Source organism: Chinchilla lanigera, unplaced genomic scaffold (assembly GCF_000276665.1).
Source record: "Chinchilla lanigera isolate Chin_1 unplaced genomic scaffold, ChiLan1.0 scaffold00161, whole genome shotgun sequence".
Lineage (NCBI taxonomy): Eukaryota > Metazoa > Chordata > Mammalia > Rodentia > Chinchillidae > Chinchilla > Chinchilla lanigera.
The window spans coordinates 425,390-441,639 of NW_004955562.1; the positions used below are offsets into that span (position 1 = coordinate 425,390).

The window sequence follows — 16,250 nt, forward strand, 5'->3', positions numbered from 1 at the left end:
TTTTAGTTAGATTCTCTCTTTTGATGATATTTGCTACTTTATTTATCCAGAGATATTGTTCACCCCTTCCACTATTTAAATGGTTTGGGCCCTGATACTGTGTTGTGAAGAGGGAATTATTAACAGTTACAACAATATCCACAAATCTGAACATACATCACTTAAATTTATTACATCATGCCTTTACACTTATACCCTTTATACATACCCATACACTTACACCCTTTATTGCCTATACTATATTGCTATTTGTAGTCTAATTATAAAGGGAGATGGGAAGGTAGGAGTTGGAGGGATGGATACAAAGTGTGAGTCAGTAGGGGAAGAGGTAGATAAGGGAAATAATATTAGCTAAAATATTATTGGAAAGAGGGTCAGGTTATTTTAGAGGCATTTTATGTGTGGGACGCAAGGCTAGTGTTGAAAGTTTAGAGAATTTACTTGTGGGGGGAAAGATGGGAGAGATGTAGTTTGAAATTGAGGAGAGCTACAAAGTCAGAACTTGCTGATATATTTGTGCACCTGTAAGGTGGAGAAGAAGCGAGGGAAGACAAGGGATTATGTGCATGCTAAGGAAGAGTTAAAGAATAGAATAGAACAACCAGAAGGTTGATACAAGAGAAGAGAGGTGACTGTGAAAGCAGATTATAAGGGCAAACACTTGATAGGAATTTGAAAAGTGGGAGATACCAATAAAAAATAAGCAAGTAATATTTGCTAGTAATGCTTGAATTTGGAAAAAAGTATTGGGAGATGAGAAGAAAGAAAGTAACTTTCAAATCAATTCAAAAAAGGGAAAAAAAAATAATTAAGATCTAGTGATGACCCAGTTGAAACACTCCAACAAGAACATGTACATACGATTCCCATGTGTTCTCTGTGCTGTTTAGCCTATGCGTCCACACAATTTCCTTTTTGCCTTACTTGTGGTCTGCTTGCATGAAAAGCCATGCAAATTTCCCCTCTTTTCAGTTTTTCCCCTTCAGTCAGCAGGCAGAATCTGACCCTGATCTCAAATTTGGCTTAGGGACTTAGAATCTCTGTCCCTCAAGGAGTTGTAGCGGATTTGACAGCCTTGATGTATTAGGTGTAGGTTGCCTGGCTGAGACGCAGGGTTTCAAAGAATCAGGTATCTTGTTTGTGGCATCAGATGGAGACCCAGGTGGGTTCAGAGAGGGCTGTGGACCTGGGTAGAGACTCAGGTGGGCCCAGAGTAACAGGTGGAGATTTAGGTGACACAGAGAGAGTGCTGGATGTTGAGAGCAGGCTCAAGTGAGCCAGGGAAGCAGGCAGAGGCCCATGAGGGTCTGAGAGCACCACTATGTACCAAATGGAGACTCTGTTAAATGTGGGAACAGGTTGAGACACGGAGTGGAAACTAAAGTGGCCCTGGAGCACTCCGTGGGGACTTAAGTGGGCCTAGGATTTGTGTGGGGTGCCAGATAGACTCCAGCAGGCTCAGGGAGAGTGTACTGTAATGGATACTCAGTGGAGGCTCAAGCAGGCCTGAGGCACCTGGTATAGACTGTAGGGAGCCCAAGACCAGTGCTGGGTGCCAGAGACTCCAGCAGACATGGGATCTGCTCAAAGTGCCAAGCAGAGGCTCCCGTGGGCCTGGGATGCTCAGCGGAGACTCAAGTGCACCTGAGACTGATGCAGGGTGCCAGGCAGAGACTCAGCAGGCCCAGGAAGCTCACTGGGTGTGAGGCGGAGACTCAAGCTGGCCTGCGGCACCAGGCAGAGACTCAGACTGGTATGGGACAAGTGCTGAGTGCTCAATATATTTCAGTGGGTGTTGGACTGGCCTCATGTGCCTGGCAGAGACTCAGGCACATTTGGGCCACCCAGCAGAGGCCCAGGTGTGCCCAGGACTGATGCAGGGTGCGAAATGAAGCCTCTGGTGTGCCTAGAGAGGGCAGGGGATGCATGACACTGAGTGGAGGCTCAGTCAGGTACATGGCATCTGGCAGAGACTCAGGTGAGTCCAGGGCACTCAGTGGAGATCCAGCCCACCCAGGACTGATGCTAGATGCTAGATGGAGACTTTAATAGGCCTGAGGAGGGGGTAGGGCAATGTTTGCTGGGTCAACGGGATTCAAATGGATCCAGTCTCAGGTCTTTTTGCCACACAGTGACACTGGTGGGTGTGGGACAAACTTTTTTTTTGTTGTTTTTTGTTTTTTTGGTTTTTCTCCGGTACCAGGAACTGAACTCACGACCTTGCGCTTGCCAGGCAGGCGCTTTGCCGCTGAGCTAAATCCCCAGCCCCTGGGACAAACTTGAGGCCCAAGGCAGAGACCCAACCAGGCCTGGGGCACTCAGTGGGAACTCAGGTGGGCCCAGCACTGATACGGGATGCCCTAGAGTGACTCAGGTAAGCACAAGCAGCTGGGTGAACTCGGCATTCACTATTCAGGGAAGGCTGCAACTTCCTCTGTGTTTGGAGAGAGGATTATGTGGAGAAGGGGTAAATATACCCTGAGTCTATGTTGGGAGACTAGTCTCTGCAGCACTCCGTGGTTCCCTCCAGCTACTTGGGAAGCTCTCAAGATGGCTGCTCCCAGAATGAGTGAGGGTGAGAGCCATGCAGACTGGCCCTGGTGGAACTACTTCCCCTCTTTTTAACTATATTTGCTTTGATCTACATGCTTCTTCTTTCAAATTGATTTTCCGTACCAGGTTATAAGTCTCTCCCTCACTTCCAAGTATCTGTTAGTTGATCTTCCTTAAGTATCTCCAACATGACTCCTCTAGTCAGCCATGTTGGATCCTTAAGAGTTTTTGTTTTGTTTTGCTTTGTTTTACTTTGAGAGGATATTGAATTTTGTCAAAGGCTTCTACTTTATCTATTGACATGATTATATATTTCTAGTCTTTTAGTAATTGTATACTGCACTGATTGATTTTTGGATATTGAACTAACCTTAAATTTCTGGGTTAAATCTTACTTGGTAATGACGGTTTATCCTTTTTACATATTGTTGGATTCAATTTGCTAAATATTAAGGGATTTTTTTAAAGGCACATTTTCACTTTTTTGTGATGTCTTTATATAGATTTTGCATTAGGACAATACTGGCCTCATAGAATAACCTGGAAAATGCTTCCCCACATTCTAGAGAAGAGTGTGAAGAATTGGTATCATTTCTTCCTTAAATGTTTGAAATTAATCCATGAAGCCATCTTATTAGTCCTTCTACAGTTATTTAAGGGCCTTTTCATCTTTATCATTCTGCATCTCTAATATGATCTTTCTGTTTTAGATGTGTCTTAGTTTCTGTTTTCTGATATTTTGTATGTCTGTGTCTGCCTTTTCCCCATACCCTCTATCAGATGAGTGTCTGACAATGCAAGTCTGCTGGTGGCAAGCCAGCCTCTTCAGAGGAAACTGCTTCAATTCATAATTTCTCCTAATGTGTGGATTTTGGTCAAATAACCATCTATAATTTGCCTTAACTACCACAGTAAATAACTGACCATTGTTTAAAGACAGTGGGTACAAAAAAAAACCCCAGTGGATGCCAAATCAGTGAGCCATCAGCCATTAGAGAGCCTCATTACCCCTACAGGACCAGGGCAGTTGAGCTGCTATTTCAGACTTGACATGACTCTCCTAAGTGTGAGTCTCTCTGGCCCTCAGCCTGATCATATGTAAAATTAGTAGATGGAGTTTTAGATTTTTTTAATCTAAGAATTGAAGTAAATATATAGTAGCAGCAAGGGAAGGAGGCCAAATGATCAAATATGGGGTAACAAGTTAACATTTTTAGTGATTGTTTGACTTGAAATGTTTTGACACTCAAAAGCAAGTAGTCTGCCCAGGCATGATGGTGTACACCTGTAAACCCAGATATTCAGAAGGCTGAGACAGAGAAAGGGCTCAGGATGTAGCTCAGTGGTTGAGCACTCCTTAGTTCAATTCCCAGTATTCTTTCCCTACAAAAAGTAAGTAGCCCATCAAAATCAGCATGTGTTGAGAGAAAGTGTGTAAATATAAAAATGGAATTTGTGTCAATGTTAAATGCTTAGGAAAAGTATTGTTGTGTTATACCAGAAAAAACACTACATTTTAGTAAAGAAAAAATAAAAAATACTGAGGGGATGAAATACTGGGGCAAATACATGAAGGTGATTTTAGAGTTTTTAAACAAAGGACTACTACAAATCTTGAGTACAACTCTGGTGCAATTAATGGATGGTGAGTAGCTACCAAAGTAAATGGGTATAGAGAAACAAAGAACTAGAATAAACAGCTTTTCAACATGTTTGGTACAAAGTGAAAAAAGGGGGCTGGAGGTATAGTTGAGTGGTAGAATACTTCTTTAGCGTGTATGAGACCCTGTGTTTGATCCCAAGCATAGGGTGGGAAGAGAAGAAGAAGAAGGAGGAGGAGGAGGAGGAGGAGGAGCAGGAAGAGGATGAGGAGGAGGAGGAGGAGGAAAGGGAGGAGAGAGGGGAGGGGAGAAGAGGAAGGGGGAGAGGAAAAAAGAAGGAAGAAAGAGAAGGGAAAGGAAGAATAAAAAAGATCAAACATTGAAAAATATTTGGAATTCTTTTCCCTGAGCAAGTGTTTTTATCTATTCACTGGAAAGACAGCTACATAGCACTTTCCTCTGGGTCATGCATGGGAAGTAGCTAATAAATGAAGCTCAGTGGTAGATCACTCTCCTAGTTAGCCACTGAGAGAAGAGTGGCCATGGCTCTGACAGCTCAGTCCCCAGAATGTTGCATTTCTCTCATCTAGAATTTCTCAGCTGCCATCAGAAATGCTTTCAGCTACCTCCTTTTAAATATGTTCACTGATGCTGTTGGTCCCCTGACTGATGAGTGCTGGCTAGATGTCTTAGCATACTCTCATCACAGTCCTGAGCTGCCTCACACACCCCATGCTCACCACCTGCCCTACTTACATTATTCTAACCACCCTTATTTGTTCCAAATGTATATCACCAAGTTCTGGGAACTCTGAGGGAATGTGGAGATGAAACAGAAGGAGGAAAATTTTTCTAGGAATACAGACTTCATTTCATGGTGCTGTTCTCTCCACTTAGCACTGAGTATAGCAGATGGATAGCTAAGCCTAAGAATGAGGTCTCTTAATCTTATTTGCTGTCCTTTTGTTAAATGATGCACCTTGTCAGGAAGCAATAAAGACTCAAATAGAACCATCTTTACCCATATGTCACTCTTTCTTCCCTCTCTCCCATCTTCCCCTTACTCAGCTTTGACCCTTGTTTGGATTTGCTCCATCATTACCTCATGTAAACTTTTGTTAGTTCTCCACAATAACAGGAATTTCTAAAAGTCGGTAATTATATTTGGAGAGTTTGGCTCTTGGCATCCTTCTCTCCCTCTTTTATCTCAGGGGGAGACCTTGGAGTACTTGGTTCTTGGCAACCATGGAATAAGGAATTTGGTCTCACATTTGAGTTCTTTTCTGAGAAGACTCTCTGTACTTCAAAGACAATTTCCTGAGTGCCTGGGTAAGGATCCAGGGCATTAATTGGGCACTTCATGGAAAAACTTTGATGATAAAGAAATTTGAGGACGAATGGGTCCAGAATGGAGCTGAAAAGTTCAGGTCAGAGTCCTGACTTTGTGCTGTCCAGGCTCAACAGAAGCCTAATCGGCTACAGGAGCTGATAGGAGGAAAGGAAGGCAGCCTGTTGAACAGAGACTTTCAGTTCACCTCAAATACAGTCCTTTTGTGGCCAACAGCTCACTCACCTGGAGGTAGTGATTGATGTTGAAAAGAAGCCTGGGAACTACTGGATGAAGGGAATAGATAGTGGATTTATATGTAGTTTGTCCTAAAAGTCAAAGGCTCTGTTGGACTGAAAAATTTCTGGTCAGGAATTAGGTACTTGATTTGCATTTGTATAGCTGTGAAATGGAAATAATGTTCTCTGCCTGGTAGAAAGTTATGCAGTTCCACCTCTAATTTTTCCAAGTCTGTTTAAAAGCACTGGGAGTGTAGTCCAGTGGTGGAGCATTTGTCTAGCATGCGTGAGACCCTGGGTTTGATCTCTAATACTTAAAAAAGGAACAAGAAAAAGTAAAAAGCAACTAATAATGTTCATTTATCATCAATATGGTTTATAATTGTCATCATTATTGTTATTGTGACTATTACCTTTGCAAGTAGTCATTGCTTATTTTTCTCATATTAAATTTCCTCTGATAACCTATTTCACTAACAATCAAGTCTTTTGTCTTTTATAATGCTATTTTTCAGTCATTAACAGCATTATTTTTCTTTCCCTTACTATAACAAGTTTTCTTTCACTTGGAGTTTTCTTTCACTTATTTTTCTTTCCCTTACTATAACAAGTTTTCTTTCACTTGGAGTTTGACTTTTCTGAACAATCCTTAGATAGAAAATTTTATTCTGCTCATGAATCATGACATTTGTAAGTTTTATTGCCCTATGAAAATACATGGTCCTCCCTTCTCCACTGTTGCTAGGAGTGTAGACTGGTGCAACCACTGTGGAAATCAGTGTGGAGATTCCTCAAAAAACTAGGACTACATGTTCCATGTGACACAGACATTCCCCTTCTTGGTATCTTCCCAAAAGAATTAAAAGCATCGTAACACCACAATATATGCACACATGTGTATAGCAACATAGTTTGTGATAGGCAGGTCTTGGAAATAGCCCAAATGCCCACCAACTGGTGAATGGATAAAGATTTTTTTATATACAATGTAGTAATACTCTGCCATAAAGAAGGATAAACTTGAGACATTTCTAGGTAAATGAATGCACCTTGAAGCCATACTCTTAAGTGAAATAAATAAGACACACATGTGTGAGTACTGCACTCTTTCTCTGGTGGGAGAAGCCAAAAGTGTAAATAAGGACCAAATAGGCATTGTGAAATAGGAAAAATGTTCAAATGGGGAGGGGTATAAGCAAGGGGGAGGGGAAAAAGAAAGAAAGATACAGTAGAAAAATGAGAAAAGAAGGAAAAATGGAAACTAAGCTTTTGTAAATGGGGAGGGGAGGAGGAGTTGAAGGGAGTGTAGCAGAATGGGAAAAAAAGAAACAAGTTATATCATGCACAGGTATAAATTCTCTGTGATGAATGTGATCATTATGTCTATCTAAAAGGAAAAAAAATGAAAAATTTAAAATGTTTTCCCTACTATACCATCAGATCCTTGAAGCCAAGGACCATAACTATGTGTCTTTCACTTAGCATTCTCAGTGCCTGTAGGATAGCCATTTGTCTGGGCCAGAAAGTATGTTAAATAACTGTTCAACAAATCCACAACATATGGGAAAAAATGCAAGTCAGTTATACTATTAGTGTCTCTTGGTTCATTAAAAAGGAAGGTCTGTGCTAATAACAATTGGAGAAATTTTTATGCCCATATCTTGTACCTTGAGCAACTACTTTAAAGATAACAACATGTAATGTATTAACTATTGTTATTCTGTTATTTTGTTATGAAATTGTGTTTTGCCTTTTTTCCATAAAATAAAAAAGACAAGGTAGCTGAGTGTGCCTGGAGTTGTTTCTGCATCTCCTATTCTGGTCCACTGATCCACAAGTCTGTTTTTTGTTTTTTGTGTTGTTGTTGTTGTTTTGGCTTTTTGTTTGTTTGTTTCTTTTCAGGAGTTTTTGTTTTGTTTTATTTTGTTTTTGCCAGTACCAGACTGCTTTTATCACTGTAGCTTTGTAGCATTACTTGAGGGCTGGGATTTTGATGCCCTGTCCCTTGTCCTTGTTGCCCAGAATTGCGTGCTCTATTCTGGGTTTATTCTGGTTCCATATGAATTTTAGTAATGTTTTCTCTAGGTTTTTGATGAAGTCTATTGGTATTCTGATTTGGATAGCATTAAATTTGAATAAGAGTTTTGGAAGTAAGGTCATTTTCACTATACTGCTTCTGCCTATCCAGGAATAGGGGATATGTTTCCATTTCCTAATGTCCTCCTTGAACTCATTTTTCTGAGTACTATACTTGTCATTGTAGAGGATTTTAACTTCCTTGGTTAAGGTAATTTCTAAGTATTTCTCTTTTTTTGATGCTGTTGTGAAAAGTGTTCTTTCCCTAGTTTCTCTCTTGGTGAGTTTGTTATTGATGTAGCGGAATGCTATTGATTTTTGAGTGTTGACTTCTTATCCTGCTATGCTACAGAATTTATTTTATGAGTTCTAGGAGTCTTTTGCTAGAGTTTTTAGGTTCTTTTATGGAGAGAATCTTGTCATTAGCAATAAATGATAATTTAACTTCTTTATCCTATCCATATTCCTTTTTTTTCTTGCATCAATAATCTAGTTAATCATTCAAGAACTATATTGAACAGGAGTGGTGATAGTGGGCATCCTTGTCGTATTCCTGAGTGAATACTTTCAGTTTTTCTCCATTTAATATGATTTTGATGTAGGTTTATCATTGATAGCTTTTATTAGATTGTGATAAAACCACTCTGATTTTCTTAAGGTTTTCTGTCATGAATGGATGTTAGATTTTGTTAATTGCTTTTTCTGCATCTATTCAGATGATCATGTGAATTTTGTGCTTGCTTCTGTTAATGTGATGTATTACATTTATTGATTTGCATATGTTGAACCATCCCTGTATCCTTGTAATGAATCCTTCTTGCTCATGATGCATAATGTTTTTGATGCTTCCTGCATTTTGTTTGCCAGTATCTTATTGATGTTGGCATCTATGTTTATTAAAGCGATTGTCCTGTAGTTCTTTTTTTTTTTTTTTTTGGTTGAGTCCTTTTCTGATTTGGATATCAAAGTAATGCTTGCTTCCAGGAATGACTTAAGAATATATGTACTAGGTCAGGGATATAGTTCAGTGGCCCAGCACTTGCCTGGCAAGCACAAGGTCCTGAATTTGATTCCCAGTACAAAAAAATGAATGTATGTAACTGCTTCCCTTTCAATATCATTAACTATTTTGAGGAGTATTTGCATTAGGTCTTCTCTAAAGACCAGGTAGAATTTGGGACTGAGTCTGTCAAGACCTACACATTTTTAGTTGGTAGTTTTAAAAAATTATTTCTTGCATTTTATTGACTGAGATTGGATTATTCAGGATTTGTATATCTTACTGATTTAGCTTTGGTAATTCATATGTATCTAAGAATCTATCCATTTCTTCTGAATTTTTCATTTTATTAGAGTACAGATTCTCAAAGTAGTTACCAATGATTTGGATTTCTGCAGAATCTATTGTGATTTTACCTTTTCAGTTTCTGATTGCATGGATATTTTCCTTTCTTGTTTTGATAAAGTTGTCTAAGGATTTGTCTATTTCATCAAATCTTTCAAAGAACCACCTCTTCAATTCAGTGATTCTTTGTATTGACTTTTTAAAGTCTCAATTGCATTAATTTCTGCTCTGATCTTTATTATTTTCTTCTTTGTATGAGGTTTGGGTTTGACTCTGTTTTTCTAGAATGTTGAGGTTCAACATGAGGTTATTTACTTGAGCTTACTCTTTTTCTGATATGCAAATTTAAGACTATAAACTTCCTTCGTAGGACTGCTTTCATTGTCTCCCATATGTTATGGTATGTCATACTGGAATTATTGTTTGATTATATGAATTGTCTAATTTTTTCTTTAATTTCATCTGTGCTCCATGGATTATTGAAGAGGGTGTTATTTAGCTTCCATATGTTTGTATAATTTCTGTGGTGTCTTTGGCCATTGATTTCTAGTTTCACTGCACTACAATCTGATAACATGCATGGGATAAATTCAATTCCTTTCAATTTTTTTAAGCATGCTCTTTGATCTAGTATGTGGTCTGTTTTGGAGAAAGTCCCATGTGGTGCTGAGAAAAACGTGTAAATTCTAATGTCCTTGGGTAGAACACTCTGTAGATGTCTACTAAGCCTATTTATTCAAACGTTTGGTTCAACTCTGATTTTTTTTGCTGATTTTTTTGTCTAGTTGATCTGTCCATTTGTGACAGTGGGGTATTGAAGTCTCCCTTACAACTGTGTTGGCACTTATATAATTTTTCATGTCCACTAGTGTTTGTTTTATGCAGCTGAGTGTGCAAATATTTGCTGCATATATATTTATGATTGTTATCTCTTCCCATTGAATTGTTCCCTTGACCAGTGTGTAGTGGCCTTCTTTGTCTCTTCTGATCACTCTTGGCTTGAAATCCACATCGTCTACAGTTATGATAACTACTCTATTTTTTCCAGGTTCCTGTTGCACGGAGTACTGTTTTCCATCTTTTGACTTTCAGTCTATGAATTGGGGGGGGGGTTAAATATGGTTTTTTTTTGGTTTTAAAAATAAAAGGAGGAAAACATTAACAGACAGACAACCATTTACAAAATAGTAAAGGAACAATACAAACAATACAGAGTTAGAAACAAAGTGGTAGGAAATTAACAATGCTTGTTGTATTGCATATTGATATCTTCAAGGTGGTTTCTCATGAAAACAAATAGGGACATGCAATATTGATCAATCAAGCAATCATTAACTATTTCTTTCAGCAAAGAAATATGTTTCTTATATGCAGCATATTGTTGGGTCTTATTTTTTGATCCATTCTGATCGTCGTTTTTTAACTGGTGAATTGCGACTATTCACATTGATGGTTATAACTCATAGGATGGGTATTGACTTATTGTTGTCATTATATTATTTTCCTGATGTTTGCTCCCTTTCATTTCCTTCTATTTGCTTGCTTCTCTTACTTGGCAGATTCATTCTATGAGGCTTTTTGACACTGTTATCTTCATTATCTCTTTCTAGGATATACTTGAGAACTTTCTGGAGTGCTAATTTGCTGGTCATGAATTTCTTCATATGCTCTTTATCATGGAGGTATCTTATTTTTCTATAAGTTATGAAAGATAAATTTGTGGGATAAGTCAATCTGGGTTGGAAATTGTTTTCTTTTAAGTTTTCAAACATTTCATTCTCTGCTCTCCTTGACTTTAGGGTTTGTGTTGAGAAGGCTGATATAATTTTGATGGGTTGTCCTTTATAGGTGATTTATTTCTTTTCTCTAATGTTCTTTAATATAATATTCTTGTGTTGAACTTCTGGAATCTTGGCTTCTAAATGTCTTGGTGTAGTTCTTCTATGATCATGACTATTTGGGATTGTATATGCTCCACTTATCTGTATGCCAAATTCTTTTTCCACACTAAGAAAGTTTTCTGAAATTACTTCTGTAAACAGGTTTCTTATGCCCTTTCTGCTGTCTCCTGAATTTTCATTCATCTAATTAATCTTAGATTAGTCTTCTTTGGATCATCTAGCAGCTCCTATATCCATTTGTTGTGTTCACTTGCTATTTTTAACGTATCTTTCATTAGTTGATCACTAACCCTATCTCTGTCTTCTATATTTGATATTCTGTTCTCACATTCATCCATTCTGCTGCATATACTTTCAATAGACTTTTTAATTTTCTGGATTTCTGTTTAAGACTGGTTTATGAACTCCAGTTCTTCCCTATGTTGCTCATTTATGATTTGCACGTTTTTCTTTAGCTCCTCTATCTTTTATTGGTATTTTCTTAGGCTTAATAGTGATTTTTAAAATTAGCGTCATTAACTCTTTAATTATTTCTGTAATTGTCTGTACTTTTAATTTGCCAATTCTCTCATTGATCAATTTTGTTACTTCCTGTTATGGCTTATATCTAGATGTCCCCCTAAAACTTCATGCAGTCATAAGTAGGGCTTTTCAGAGGTGGCTGGATCTAGGGTGTATGCTGCTGCAATCAAGAATGTGAGGCTGGGATTGATTCATTGTGTGATGCTTGGATGAAGGGTGTGAGTGCTACCCACTGGAAATTTGGGCATCCTAGGTTAGATATAAGAGACAGAAAGAGGGCAGTTGCTTGTTGCTTGTCACTTGTTGCTTATTGCTGCTGCTGCTACTGCTGCTTGTCTTCTGCTGCCTCCTGCTGTGCTGTCTCATGCCTCTCTGTCATTCCACCCTGCCTTGGAGCCTACCAATTGATGGACTGAAACCTCTACAATCTCTGAGGCAAAATAAACCTTTTCTCCTTTAACTTTGGGTGTCAAGTATTTTGTCTCAGCTACCAGAAAAGTAAAACACTTCCACTACTACCATTTCAGATATTTTGGCTGTGTGTCTTCTGATTTATTTCTACTTGATGCCCCCGGATTTGCTGCATGGGAGTTGGGCATTCTAGGGGATATTTTATGTCTTTGTTTTCTCTCTCTCTCTCTCTTTTTTTTTTTTTTGGTTTGTTTTCTTGCTAAGGCTTGCAAATCGCTTATGGTGAGTAGCTTTATTGCTAGTCTTTATTTATTTATTTTTTGGGGGGTTTTTCTCCGGTACCGGGAACTGAACTCACGATGTTGCGCATGCCAGGCAGGCGCTTTTGCCGCTGAGCTAAATCCCCAGCCCCTTTATTGCTAGTCTTGAGACCTCTTTGGGTAATGACTACTCTTCAGAGATGTCCTCTAGGCATAGCTACCTGTTGCCCTTTGCTTTTGTCCCATGATTCAACCACCTCTACTTACTAGAGGGGGAAGGTTTCAGCCTATTTGGTCCAGTACCCAATTCCTTATAATGAACTGTATTATTGTTTATGACTCCCAGCAATCTAGATATTGACATATAGAGAAAACCAATTGATAGCCACAACTGTGTTACCTTTGGTAAAGTATTAAAGTCAGCAACAATAATAGCATCAAATATAAGCTGGATAATGACAAACTTGAAGAACAAACACTGTACCACTAAAGGTACAATGGTTAAAGATCATAGAAATGAGGTCTATAGTTATAGTACAAATTATAAGACAAACTAGACATTTGTATACAGTAAATATCTACACAGTAGAGCACTTTTACCTCCATTCACAATGCAACAGTGTTCAACCATAGCAAGATATAATTAGCTTTCTACAAATTTGTAAGGGTAAATGGTTATACCAGTAAGGATTAGGTGTAGGCATGGGAGCATGATGAAAAAAGAAGAACAGAATTTTAAAAATTAAGCAATAGTAATCTAAGCAATGTAGTTGAAGATAATAATATGTAATATAACAACCACTGTTAATTCCTATCATTTTGTTTTGAAACCCTGTATCACTTTTAATGTTCTTGCTTTGTTTTGTTTATGTCTGGGATGTTGGTATGCCGCTATGTTCCTTTTTTTACTACTCTCTTTAAAATAAAAAAATTAAGCAATGGAAATTGGGAAGAAGGTGGTAAGACTCATAGTAAAGATTCTATTAAGGAGTAAAAGGAAGTAAGTAGTATTAGGTAACAGTAACAGAAAAAAACAACTAGAAAAAATAAATAATAAGGAAGAGATTAAACTAGAGGAAAAATAAGAAAAAACACTAAAGAAACAAGTTGAAAGAGAGCTAGTGAGAAAGAAGAGTGAGGGAGGGAGAAAAAAGGGCCTATTCAAACAAATAAAACAAAGTAACATTAAAAAGGAGGAATAAGAAAATGAGTGATAAAACTCCAAGTTCCACTGAAAGAAAAAATTCTAAAACTCAAATGCCAATAGAGAAGAGAAAAATTAGGTCCCAAAATGACAGAAGAAAACAAAGAAGAAGTGAAATAAAATCCAATGTATATCCAAAGCCTGCCATCTTTAATCCCACAAGTCTCACAAATCACATTCCTCTCCACCTGTCTTTATAGCCTGTGGGCTTGTGTGGGAACTTTTCTGTTCAGGGGTCCCTGTGTGTAAACCCCTGTTTGTAGAAACTGTCCAAGCTGGGACACAGGCCCATGAAAGATGTGGGGCGCTGAGTTCTGAGGCTCCCGACATGAATTCCTGCTGGTTGGGAACCAATGCTGGATACCGAAGCATATTCTGGTGTCCATGGGACAAGCTCAAAAGACCAGCTGGAGGGTTGTGGAGATCCAGGTATGTCTGGGACTGATGTGGGGAGATTCTTACAGGCTCACAGAGGGTACAGGGTACTGGGTGGTGACTTACTGGGGTCCAGGGACCAAGCAAATCAGGCAGACCTTTTACCCTTGCTGCAAACCAAGCAGAGAACTAGCTTATTTCACTGGGAAGACTCTGTTCAAGACTGTGGTGAAGTACAACGATGGAGCCTCTTGATGTTCCCAGGGTAGAGGTGGGATACCTGGCACTGACTAGGGCCTCTAGGAGGTTCAGTGCACCAGGCAGACTCTTGCAGGACCAGGGCTCCATGGGGATACAAGGAGCCCAAGACTGGTGCTAGATATCAGAGTCTCCAGCATATCTAGGGGTAGTGCAGGGCAGTGAGTGCTAAACAAGAACTCAAGTGACCTTAGGGTGTCAGGCACAAACTTTAATGTTAGTGTCTGTGTGCCAGATGAAGGTCCTAATTGGTGAGGAACAAACTCGAGCTGCGCAGTGGAGACTTGGGCATGCCTAAGGCCTAACACTAATGACTCTAGACACAAACAATGTTCACTTGTTTATCCTCTCACACCCTGAGTTCAGATGGGTAAGGGAGGGTACCTCCCTTACTGCTGGAGTGTGCTGGCAAGGACGTTGCACGGCTGCAATCTCTGTAGTCTCTGGAGAGAGGACAATGGGATGAGGGGGAACATATACCCCTGGTCTATCCTGAAAGGCTAGACTCTGCTTCCTTCCAGCTATTTGGGAAGTTTGCCACATGGCTATTCCCAGGGTGGGTGAGGGTGGGGGCCCTGCAGAACAGCCCTTGTGGACTGCTTCCTCTCTTTTTAATTTCTATGCATATGTTTTTGTTTAATCTACAAGTATCTTCTTTCAAATTGATTTACCACATCAGGGTTTATGTCCCTCCTGTGTTTCCAATTACTTATGTGTCTTTAGTTGATCTTTTCTGAGTCTCTCATATGTGACTCCTCCTCTATTCAGCCATATTGGATCTCCTGAATGAAATAAAACAAAGAAAAGAAAAACAAAATAAACAGAAACAAAACCAACATGGCCCTAACATACAAATGATTTCATCAAATGTAAGTACTCTAAACAGATCAATTTAAAAAAAACTGGAGGAACAGAGTAGGAAAAAAGACCATGATCCAATTATATTGTCTATACAAAACTCACTTCAAAAATGTATTTTCGGGGGAGTGCACTGGGCCTGAAATATCAGTATCAAAGCTTACATACTGTATGACTATAGTTATATAACTTTATTGAAATAAAAATATCACACAGATAGAAAACAAATTAATGACTATTGTTAGGAGTTAGAGAAGGGTGTGGGTGTTGTGTGACTATAAATGGATGGCACAAAGGAAATTATTCTGGTGTTTTAAGTGGCTATGTATTTTGATTGTGATGGTTACAGGAATGCACACATGATAAAATGACATAGAACTATACACATGAATTATACCACTGTTAATTTCCTGGGTTTGATATTATGCTATACACAATTACACAAGGGCAAACTGGGTGAAAGTTTTGTGTAACCTCTCTGAGCTACTTTGACTATTTCCTGTGAATCCATAATTATTTCAAAATAGAATGTTTTCAAAAATTAAACAGATTGATTTTTTTCTGGTACTGGGGGTTGAACCCTAGGCTTCATACATGCTAGCCAAGTTCTCTACCTCTAAGCTACATCCCCAGCCCAAAGGAATTAATTTTTGAAAAACAACATTAAGCAGTATGTACACTGTGTTGGACTGTAGAAATACACCTCACAAGTCTAATCATCAGTCTTCATTGTGTTGTAGATATTCAGAAAGGCTAAGTAACAGAGAATTTTAGTTATACACTGTTGGTAAGATGATCTACTGAATTTAAGTATTTTTTCCTCTTTTACAATATAATTGAGTTATTTTTTTAAAAATCTAGCCTGAAAGGCCAGGGGTGTAGTTCAGTGATAGGGTGCTTGCTAACATGCATGAGTCCTTGGGTTCAACCTCCAGGACCACACATACATACATACATACACACACACACACACATCTGGGAGGAAGAAAAATATATATGCATACCATACATGATATCTCCAACTGGTATTTTCTCTTTTGCTTCCCCTTCCCCTTCCTTTTTGTGCTGAGTATGGGACACAGGGCCTCACACATGCTAAGCACAGACTCTGCCACTGTCTTAGTTACTTTTCTCATTGCTGAGACAAAATACCCAACACCCACAAGTTAAGGGAAGAAAGGTTTGTTTAGCTCACAATATGTGGAGGTTTCAGTCCGTAATTGGCTGGTTTCAAGGCAGTGTGGCAAATGGCAGAGGGGCAACCGTTCATGGCTGCAGAAGACAGCAAAAGCAACAAGAGAGAGAAAAGGGGGAAACAAG

General features: G+C 38.9%; 1 protein-coding gene and 1 long non-coding RNA gene across 4 annotated transcripts in view; one reads left to right on the plus strand and one right to left on the minus strand.

Annotated features, from left to right (window-relative positions):
* Positions 1-16,250, plus strand: part of Slc16a2 (solute carrier family 16, member 2 (thyroid hormone transporter)) — a 149,915-nt gene that overhangs the window by 119,540 nt on the left and 14,125 nt on the right. The window lies entirely within an intron of this gene.
* LOC102023750 overlaps positions 1-16,250 on the minus strand; it is a 51,945-nt gene that overhangs the window by 15,773 nt on the left and 19,922 nt on the right. The window contains exon 4 of one of the 3 annotated variants that reach the window (XR_001232362.1): positions 13,382-14,854. The exons of the other annotated variants lie outside the window; for them this stretch is intronic. This is a non-coding gene — a long non-coding RNA (uncharacterized LOC102023750). Of the gene's footprint in view, positions 1-13,381; positions 14,855-16,250 lie in introns of those variants that run through there. 3 annotated transcript variants of the gene reach the window in all.